Source organism: Dendrobates tinctorius, unplaced genomic scaffold (assembly GCF_039654945.1).
Source record: "Dendrobates tinctorius isolate UK_male_01 unplaced genomic scaffold, ASM3965494v1 ptg000075l, whole genome shotgun sequence".
Taxonomy (NCBI): Eukaryota; Metazoa; Chordata; class Amphibia; order Anura; family Dendrobatidae; genus Dendrobates; species Dendrobates tinctorius.
This window is the reverse complement of record NW_027361743.1, coordinates 55,816,371-55,827,953: the sequence shown is the minus strand read 5'-3', so window position 1 is coordinate 55,827,953 and position 11,583 is coordinate 55,816,371.

The window sequence follows — 11,583 nt, the reverse complement described above, 5'->3', positions numbered from 1 at the left end:
TGAGGAACTCCCTGATGAAATTAGAGATCATCCGATACTTTGGCAAACTATCTTGTCCTGGAGAAGAGGAAGGAAATTGTGTAATTTGGGAGGTAGATTGTCACCATTCCAACCTTTTCTAGGTAACCCATTATTTTTGAAAGGTAAACCGCCTAAAATCTATAAAATTATGGCACAACAAAAATGCGTTCTTGGGGTGGATCTATTAGATCATAGTTTCTCTACAATCACTTTTGACGAGGCAGTATCTCATTATCCTGTACTAGATTATGGCCCGATGCTATCGCATCGGGAGGATGCGATAGAATCACACCTCTTGCCATGTTAACCCTCAACACACACACTCCTCTCACCTTTCACCATCTCCACTCACTCTTTCACTCCACATACGACCCCTTCTCTCACTCCGTCTCTCATACTCACGCCGTCATCGCCGCTGCTCCACGATCCCCGACATCTTCTTCCGCCGGCGCCATCCTGGATCCAGACGTTGTCCATGCCGGTGACATGTTCTTGCGGCGACGCCATCTTGAGTATCGTGAAATCCCGCAATATTCAAGATGGCGTCGCCGGAAGAACATGTCGCCGGCGTGGGCGACGTCGGGATCCAAAATGGCGTCGGCGAAATCTCGCCAATTTTCGCCGATGCCATTTTGGATCCCGACGTCGTCCTCACCGGCGACATGTTCTTGCAGCGATGCCATCTTGAGTATCTCGGGATTTTGCCGATCCAAAATAGTGTCGCCGCAGGAACATGTCGCCGGCATGGATGCCGTCGGGATCCAAAATGGCGTCAGCGAAATCTTGCGAGATTTCGCCGACGCCATTTTGGATCCCAACGTCCTCCACGCCGGCGACATGTTCTTGCGGCGACGCCATCTTGACTATCGCGGGATTTCGCCGATCCAAAATGGCGTCATCGCAAGAACATGTCGTCGGCGTGGAGGACGTCTGGATCCAGGATGGCGCCGGCGGAAGAAGATGTCGGGGATCGTGGATCAGCGGCGATGACGGCGTGAGTATGAGAGACGGAGTGAGAGAAAGGGTCGTATGTGGAGTGAAAGAGTGAGTGGAGATGGTGAAAGTTGAGAGGAGTGTGTGTGTTGAGGGTTAACATGGAGAGAGGTGTACGGTGACGTCACCGGTTACAACTGGACGGAAGTTGTTACAACCGGAAGCTGCTTAGGGCATTTATTATTATAGATTTGGAGGACCGCCGTTCTTATTCCTGCAGGCACGCAGTTTGGCTCTTAGGTTTCTGGCTAGCGGACAGAGAGAGGGTATAGGTGATAAATTGGACACTCTTCTCAGAATGGGCAGGTCTCAATTGATGACAACTAGTACCATATATTCCACTCTGCGAAAGGAATGGTCTTGGGATGCTAAAACCTCGGCTCCGGCGAGATGGATAAAGGATATGGAGGGGTTGGAGATATAGTAGAATCTATTAGGACACAAAGGAAAGTTATTCCATATAACAGTTATACTGATATGGCCATATTATTATTACATAGAGCTTATATTACCCTGTATGTCCAATCCAGAATGTCTCCAACAAATTCTTATCAATGTGTAAAATGTGGTTTGCATAATACTGACATTTTCCACCATATGTGGGGCTGTCCTAGAATTCAAAAGTTATGGCGTGATATCCACTCTGGGTTACAACAATTGATTGGATTTGAGTTCCCTCTCACCCCACAATGGTCAATTTTTAATATTCTAGGGGAGACCCAAAGAGCATTACCTAAGCACACTAAGGCCATGTTAGTGATTTGGGCCTCAGCAGTAAGGTAAAGTATATTACATCAATGGTTAATAGAGTTGAGCGAAACGGGTCGAACAATTTCAAAAGTCGCCGACTTTTGGCAAAGTCGGGTTTCATGAAACGAAACCCGACCCTAGGATGAGGTCGGCCACGAGGTCGGCGACTTACGCGCCAAAGTCGCATTTCAAAAGTTTGTTTTGCTCTCTTTTTCAGCCAATCAGGATCCACGGACACTGTGGGCAACGTGATGACATAGGCAGGGGTCACCACCATCTTTCAGAAGGGCATGCAAGTGATGGGCTTGCTTTGGTGGGCGTCACAGGGGGTATAAAAGGGCGTGCACGCCGACCGCCATCTTACTTCTGCCGATCTCAGTATAGGGAGAGGTTGCTGATTCTGTAGGGAGAGCGATAGGCAGGGAAGAAGACAAAAAAACTGCTTCTGCTGCTAGCGATTTGGCCTGCACAACACACCAGTCACTGTGTGTGCAGTGCAAGGGGAGGCTATATAGTGGTGTATCAGTGGTGTTGGTTGTTGGGCTGCCTTCTAAGGCTTCCTGACATTCCTGCATTGCTGTTTACCCACTGCTCCGCAAACTGCTTTTTTAAAAGCAATCCAATCTCCCTTATCCTCTAGTCACTTTTGTCACAGCTGTGCCATCGAGCCTGTGACATAGCGCTCAGATAGCAGTGGGCCTCACACAATCCAAAAGTGTCCAGTGTCCAAAAGTGTGTGCAGAGATTCAAAATCTCCCTTATCCTCTAGTCACTTTGGTCACAGCTGTGCCATCGAGCCTGTCACATAGCGCTCAGATATCAGTGGGCCTCACACAATCCAAAAGTGTCCAGTGTCCAAAAGTGTGTGCAGAGATTCAAAATCTCCCTTATCCTCTAGTCACTTTGGTCACAGCTGTGCCATCGAGCCTGTCACATAGCGCTCAGATATTCATTGGGCCTCACACAATCCAAAAGTGTCCAGTGTCCAAAAGTGTGTGCAGAGATTCAAAATCTCCCTTATCCTCTAGTCACTTTGGTCACAGCTGTGCCATCGAGACTGTCACATAGCGCTCAGATATCAGTGGGCCTCACACAATCCAAAAGTGTCCAGTGTCCAAAAGTGTGTGCAGAGATTCAAAATCTCCCTTATCCTCTAGTCACTTTGGTCACAGCTGTGCCATCGAGCCTGTCACATAGCGCTCAGATATCAGTGGGCCTCACACAATCCAAAAGTGTCCAGTGTCCAAAAGTGTGTGCAGAGATTCAAAATCTCCCTTATCCTCTAGTCACTTTGGTCACAGCTGTGCCATCGAGCCTGTCACATAGCGCTCAGATATTCATTGGGCCTCACACAATCCAAAAGTGTCCAGTGTCCAAAAGTGTGTGCAGAGATTCAAAATCTCCCTTATCCTCTAGTCACTTTGGTCACAGCTGTGCCATCGAGTCTGTCACATAGCGCTCAGATATCAGTGGGCCTCACACAATCCAAAAGTGTCCAGTGTCCACAAGTGTGTGCAGAAATTCAAAATCTCCCCTGTCCTATAGACACCTTGTACCTTGTTTTACATTACTATATAGTTTGTTGGATTTTGTCTACATTTCTACCAAAAATGAGGAAGGCTGGTGGAAGAGGCCGTGGAATTGGGTGGGGGTTGGCAGCTGGTAATGATGGTGTTGGTGGTGGATCTGATGGTAGTGGCAAGAGCAAAATAGGACCGAATGCAGGAGGTGTTGAGCCTGCGTCATCGTCTGGCTACATAAGGCCTCGAACGCTTAGTTTTCTAGGAGTTGGCAAACCGCTTTTAAAGCCAGAGCATCAGGAAAAAGTTTTGTCTTACATTGCTGACTCAGCCTCCAGCTCTATCGCCTCCTCTTCTTCAGTTGTAAAAAGTAAAAGCACTGAGTCGTCATTGGAGGCTCATGTTCATGAACCACACCTTTCCTTGTGTCCTTCACCCCAACCAAGATTGAAGGATGACGCAGGCCATACTACTGATTACTCCATGGAGCTGTTTTCACATACCATGCCTGGATTATCAAGTCAAATGGTGAATTACCCAGGCCAAGATGAATCTGACATGGAGTGCACTGATGCACAGCCGCTGATGGATGATTCTGCTGGTACATTCACTCAGAGCACTACATTGTCCTCGCAGTGTACAGAGCCAGATTCTGACCCTGATGAGACTCAGGTGCCCCTTCCCGCACACTATACCACCATACACGGTGACACAGAGGAAGGTGCACATGACATAGAAGAGGAGGTGATGGATGACCCAGTTGTTGACCCAGATTGGCATCCATTGGGGGAAGAGGGTGCTGCTTCCAATAGCTCAGATGAGGAGCATCCACAGCAGACATCGACATCGCAACAGCTGTTATCTGGCAGGCCCGGAGCACTCCAAAGACAGGTTCCAAACATCAAAAGAGTTGCTGGACAGCTTGTCCAGAGGGTCAAAAGATCACAGCGTGCTAGGCCGCAAAATGTCTGCCAAAGTAGGAAGAGTGCAGTGTGGCACTTTTTTGAACAAAATCCTCATGATCAGGCCAAGGTTATCTGTAAGAAGTGCGCAAAGACCTTTAGCCGAGGGAAAAATCTGAAAAATTTGAATACCAGTTGCATGCTTAGACATTTAACCAGCATGCACTTGCAAGCGTGGACACAACACCAAACCTCAAGTGCCACATGTGCAACTGATCACAACGAAGGTAGTCAGCAACGCTACATTGTTTCCCCCACTGTAAGCCCACCGGTTAGCACAGCAGCAAATGTTGAGGTGTCGTTGCAAGGCCACAGCAGTCAGGGAATCCCACTGTTATATCAACGAAAGACTGATTCTAGGCCATCAGAAAGAACACCAACTCCATCACCATCATCAACCCTCTCTCAGTCCGCCCTGTCCACCGCTACTTCCACCATATGCAGCTCTCAAGTCCAGCTCACCCTCCCAGACACTATGAGTAGGTCAAGAAAGTACTCAGTCTCTCATCCGCGTACACTGGGTTTGAACGCCCACATTGCCAAACTAATCTCGTTTGAGATGATGCCCTTTCGGTTGGTGGAAAGCACAGCTTTCCGCGAACTCATGGCCTATGCAGTACCACGCTATGACCTACCCAGTCGCCACTTCTCTCGCAAAGCCATCCCAGCCCTCCACCATCATGTGAAAGACCGCATTGTCCATGCACTCAAGCAGTCAGTGAGCGGAAAGGTGCACCTCACAACTGATGCATGGTCCAGTGGGCATGGCCAGGGCCGTTACGTGTCCATCACTGCGCACTGGGTTAATGTGGTGGATGCAGGGTCCACAGGGGACAGCGGTGGTGGGACAGTGCTGCCTAGCCCACGGTATAGGAAACAGTTGGCTGTAGGCGTTCGACCCTCCTCCTCCTCCAGAAGCGAAAGCTCGTCCACAGAGCGCTGTCGTACGAGCACTCCATCTGCAGCTGCCACTGTTGCACACGATGTGTCCCCCTATCGAGCAGCTAGTGGAAAGTGTCAGCAGGCTGTGTTGCAGATGATGTGTTTGGCCAACAGACACACCGCCGAGGTGCTGGCCGAGTACTTGAAGCGACAAACTGAGTCATGGCTGGGCAGTGTACATCTTGAGGCAGGCAAGGTAGTTAGTGATAACGGCCGTAATTTTGTGGCAGCCATAGCCCTTTCAAAACTCAGCCACATACCTTGCTTGGCTCACACCTTGAACCTGGTGGTGCAGTGCTTCCTCAAAAATTATCCGGAGTTAACAGCCCTGCTCCAGAAGGTGCGAAGACTGTGCGCGCACATCCGCCGGTCGCCTGTACACTCCGTTCGTATGCAGAAGCTGCAGCGATTGCTCCACCTTCCCAACCACCGCCTCATTATCGACATTGCAACAAGGTGGAACTCCACCCTGCACATGGTGGAGCGGCTGTGCGAGCAGAGGCAGGCCATAATGCATTTGTGGGAGGATACACGGCCAGGCACTTTGAGAGCAGACATGGAGTTGACAGGTGTGCAGTGGTCGAAGCTGAAAGACCTCTGTAAAGTCCTTCAGTGTTTTGAGGAATGCACACGGCTGGTAAGCGCAGACGACGCCATCCTAAGCATGAGTATCCCACTTATGCGTCTGCTCATGCAAACTTTGACGCACCTTAAGGAGCAGGCGTCTGCAGCCAATGTTGATGAGGAGGAAGAGGAGGAGGGAATCCTTGATGACATTCAGCCATTGTCTGCTCAGGGACCTCTCCTGGACGAGGTGGAGGAAGAAGAGGAGGAGGAGGATGATGATGGGGATGATTACTTAGGGGAGGAGGATGCATCTCGTGGGGCAAGTGAAAATGTTGGCGTGGCAAGGTCTGGTACAGGGTTTGTGCGTGACTGGAGGGATGTGGATTTGCCAGAAAGTGCTCCTCCACCCAGCACTCGCAGTGCATCATTGACACCGGGAACATTGGCCCACATGTCAGATTATGCCTTGCAGATCCTAAAAAGGGACCCCCGCATTGCCAAAATGATGAACGATGACGACTACTGGTTGGCCAGCATCCTGGATCCACGCTATAAAGGCAAATTACAAAACGTCATGCCACAGGAGAACCTTGACCTAATATTGGCTAATAAACAAGCAACTCTGGTAAATCAGTTGCTTGAGGCATTCCCAGCACACAGCAGCGGTGATGGTTCTCACACGAGCCGTACGGGCCGGGGGCAGCTTGGCAGAGGTGTTCGTGGTGCACACAGCAGAAGTGGCGTTGGAGACAGGGGTTTCATGACAATGTTGTGGACTGATTTTTCAAATACCGCTCACACAACTGGTAATACTGCATCGATGGAAAGTGACAGGAGACAGCAGTTGTCAACTATGGTTACAAACTACTTTTCCTCCCATATCGATGTTCTCCCACACAGGTCATTCCCCTTTGACTATTGGGCCGCTAAACTGGACACCTGGCCTGAATTGGCCCAATATGCCTTACAGGAGCTCGCTTGCCCAGCTGCAAGTGTGCTATCGGAAAGAGTCTTCAGTGCAGCTGGATCAATCCTGACAGAAAAAAGGACCCATCTGTCAACCCAAAATGTGGATGATCTAACCTTCATTAAAATGAACCATGCATGGGTTTCCAAGGATTTTGTCCCACCTTCCCCTGATGACACATAGGGTGACAGAAAAATGGCTTGCTTTGGTCCACCTCTTCCTGGGACTTCACCTATTTCGCCTTTTGCATCAGCTGAATGTCCAACATCAACATATGCCACTTTCTAAAACTCCCTAACTGTGCTGCCTCCCCCCCCATGGCCGGGGTCACCACCTAGCGCACGACACCGTGCGAGTGCCGTTGCCCTGGACAGGTGGGTAGGCCGACTCTTGGGCGCGGGCACTGGCACAGGGTCCCTCATAGTGCAATCAAGTGTCTCTGACGGTGGTGGTGCACACCCGCCGTCAGACACACCGCTGTACTGTGAGGGGCCCAGTGCCAGTACCGACGCCCACGAGTGGGCCCCCCTTGCTTGGGCAGGGCCCCAGCATTTGCAATCTTTACCTCTCCCTGCTCCTCCGCTGTGTAATCTGGGCCGTCAAACCAAATTCTGTGCCTGACACCGTCTGAGCCTGCCTCCTGATGTATAGACATATATTTTGAATGTGTACGCTATCCATACATGTTATCTGGGGATACGGTACCCTTTCTAACCTTTGTGCAATCACGTGCAATCCATACTGGGCCTAACACCGTCTGAGCCTGCCTCCTGAGACATATATTTTGAATGTGTACGCTATCCATACATGTTATCTGGGGATACGGTACCCTTTCTAACCTTTGTGCAATCACGTGCAATCCATACTGGGCCTAACACCATCTGAGCCTGCCTCCTGAGACATATATTTTGAATGTGTACGCTATCCATACATGTTATCCGGGGATACGGTACCCTTTCTAACCTTTGTGCAATCACGTGCAATCCATACTGGGCCTAACACCGTCTGAGCCTGCCTCCTGATGTATAGACATATATTTTGAATGTGTACGCTATCCATACATGTTATCCGGGGATACGGTACCCTTTCTAACCTTTGTGCAATCACGTGCAATCCATACTGGGCCTAACACCGTCTGAGCCTGCCTCCTGATGTATAGACATATATTTTGAATGTGTACGCTATCCATACATGTTATCTGGGGATACGGTACCCTTTCTAACCTTTGTGCAATCACGTGCAATCCATACTGGGCCTAACACCGTCTGAGCCTGCCTCCTGAGACATATATTTTGAATGTGTACGCTATCCATACATGTTATCCGGGGACACGGTACCCTTTCTAACCTTTGTGCAATCACGTGCAATCCATACTGGGCCTAACACCGTCTGAGCCTGCCTCCTGAGACATATATTTTGAATGTGTACGCTATCCATACATGTTATCTGGGGATACGGTACCCTTTCTAACCTTTGTGCAATCACATGCAATCCATACTGGGCCTAACACCGTCTGAGCCTGCCTCCTGATGTATAGACATATATTTTGAATGTGTACGCTATCCATACATGTTATCTGGGGATACGGTACCCTTTCTAACCTTTGTGCAATCACGTGCAATCCATACTGGGCCTAACACCGTCTGAGCCTGCCTCCTGAGACATATATTTTGAATGTGTACGCTATCCATACATGTTATTCGGGGATACGGTACCCTTTCTAACCTTTGTGCAATCACGTGCAATCCATACTCTGCCTAACACCGTCTGAGCCTGCCTCCTGATGTATAGACATATATTTTGAATGTGTACGCTATCCATACATGTTATCCGAGGATACGGTACCCTTTCTAACCTTTGTGCAATCACGTGCAATCCATACTGGGCCTAACACCGTCTGAGCCTGCCTCCTGAGACATATTTTGAATGTGTACGCTATCCATACATGTTATCCGGGGATACGGTACCCTTTCTCACCTTTGTGCAATCACGTGTAATCCATACTGGGCGTGAGAACGGCTGGCGAGCTGTTAAGCAAGCTACAGCACCTGTGGTTTGCACACGTAAGTTTTTCATTTTTTCAGGAATGACGGTTAGGCCTAATTCCGGAACTGCGGTTGACCTGCACTTACTGGGAAATCATTGTTCGCGGGTAATAATTGTAATCAGTGATCCCCATCACTAACGTTGTTCAGCGGGTTATCTGCACCTGTAAGTGACAAACGCTGGCCTTTTCAGTGTAGCGCACATGCAGCCACGGACATGTAAGGGCATGACACACCAGTTATTGGCCAATCTCATGTGCCAGAGCCTCACGTGTCCCTCTAGTAAGCCGGACTCGGACCGCGGGGCATGACGGAGTCTCGTTCGTTAACGGAATTAAGCTTGCAATGTGTGCATCTGTTCTGTAGCTGGCATGGTTGAGGTTTCCCAGGTGGAGTCGAATTTAACCGTAGGCTCCACTCCTGGTGGTGCCCTTCTGGACATTCCTTTAAGGTTCAGCTTTGCAACCATACTGCCCACGTAAAACAAACACTTTGCCTTCATGAACGCTGTTTGGAGGGTCATGACTCGTGGGAATAACGCCGCCCAATCAGTTAACCTGCTAGAGAGATCCTTCGTTGCTCCCAAGCATGACATCACACTCCCTAGGAAGAAGGTAATGCCACTGTGGCGACCGTACTCCTGGGGGCGACACAAGTGCACTGATGCCCAGCCACTGCTCGATGAATCTGCTGGTACATTGACCCAGACCACTACATTCCCCTCGCACGCTACCCGGCCTGAATCTGACCCTGATGAAACTCAGGTTACCCTTCCCATATACAGTTCCATCTTACACGGTGACAAAGAGGAAGCTGCAGATGAAAGTGCAGGTTCGGCCCACCCGCCATCAGACACACCACCGTACTATCAGGGGCCCTGTGCCAGTGCCGTCGCCAACGAGTGGGCCCCCCCTGCTTGCCCAGGATCACAGCACTTGCAAAGTTGAAATACTGTGCAGTGAGATGGAAGATGGGGACGACGAGGAGTCTAGACTAGTACAGGGATTCCCTAGCGAGGAGACTTATTTGATTGTTTTCAATGTTGGGACAGCAATTTTTGGGGAGCACTATACTCTGGAGAATGATAGATGGGGCCCACCATACACTGGAACATTCCAAAGGTGGACATCAGACACTGGAGCAGCATTTACAGGGCCCATTATACACTAGAGCATTAGAAATGGGGCCCATTATGTTTGGAGCATTATTTGGGCCCATAAGACAGTGGAGCTTCATCCATGGGGACCAACATATACTGTAGCATTATGTGGAGCTCATCATATACTGTTTCAAACATTATATGGGACCAATGATTCTGTATGGAGAAATAGATGGGCCTCGTCATGAGATGTAAAAAGTGAGGTATTTTTCATTGTACTATACCGCTATTTCTCTGCCGTATCGGAGCATGATGAGTTGTGGTATGTGTTAAAGGGGCGCTCTTTCGCCCAGGGCACATGAAAACCTGCAGCCAGCCCTCCCCCCCCACAACTTTAGCCAAATAACCCCCATTTTTCAGTGCGTAACTTGTATTATGAAGTTAATTAAGGTTGACAAGCTTAAGTAAGAAGAATTGATGCTTTTGGCATTCAAATGGGCACTGTTGGTGTGTTTCCTGTCCTCCTCTCACTGCCGACTTTTATTCCCCATTGACTTACATTGGGTTTCGTGTTTCGGGACGACCCCGACTTTTCCCTATAATCGGACGATCTTGCTCGACCCGACTTTTGGAAAAGTCGGGTTTCACGAAACGAAACGCGACCCTAAAAAACCAAAAGTCGCTCAACTCTAATGGTTAAACTCTGGTTAAATGTTCTGTCGAAACCATTAATATTAACAAAAATTCATTTTCTGTTTAAAATGGACTGGTTGGAAACTTTGACCAACAAAGAAAACTTAACGGAGAAGTTTTTCACCAGATGGTCGTTTCTTGTTCCTTCCTTGGATACAGAGTCTAAGAACAGACTTAGGAAGCAATTCGAGAGTACCACCTGGTACAGTACTTGCTACAAAGCATTGGAGGACATGCACCAATTTAAGGAATCTCTTCAAATGAGGACATTCGCAGGAAGGGGAGGGATAAGGGAAAGGTGGGATTATGGTTCATTGCCATAAACATACTGTATCTGTTTGTACCTTTCTTTGTTGTTAAATTTAATAAAAACAGTTTAAAAACATAAATACCGTAAATAAAAAAATAAAGCTCGGTTACATACAGATTCTGACCAATCAGCCCGAGCTGATGACGTTGGTCTGCGTTGACCATTTACTTTTTGTAGAGACAATTCTCATCTTCCTCATAAAGTACGGTAAAACCTTTCTATTTCCTTTTTTTTTTTATTAAACTTTAGTAGAATACATTACACAACATGTAACAAAATATCACATTAAAAAATTAGAAGAAGGATAATAAGAGAAAAAGAAGAGAGAAAAAAGAAAGGAATGAGGGGAAAAAACCGAATTAGACAGAAACAAACAAAACAAATCCATCTGTCTCTATAATGGCGTTGTCTGTCAGATACCTTTTGAATACTTTTTTATTCTATACAATCAGTGTGATTGGCAGACGATTTTTAGGCATATGAGTAAAGATCCATTTGAACTGGAAGGTCATCATGAACGAGTGTCCGTAGGTACATGGTACTTTTTTGTCAACTAGCCTGCAGCCTAAACCCATGAACTAGTCAAATGTTTGTTTCATCGACTGAAATGATCTTTTAATTTTCACAAAAGATCATCGTTCTTCGGAGCTCATCCTCCTGGGTAGGCAGGACCTGTGCTGCCCAGAACAATGGCAGCCGACGTGCTCCTGAAGC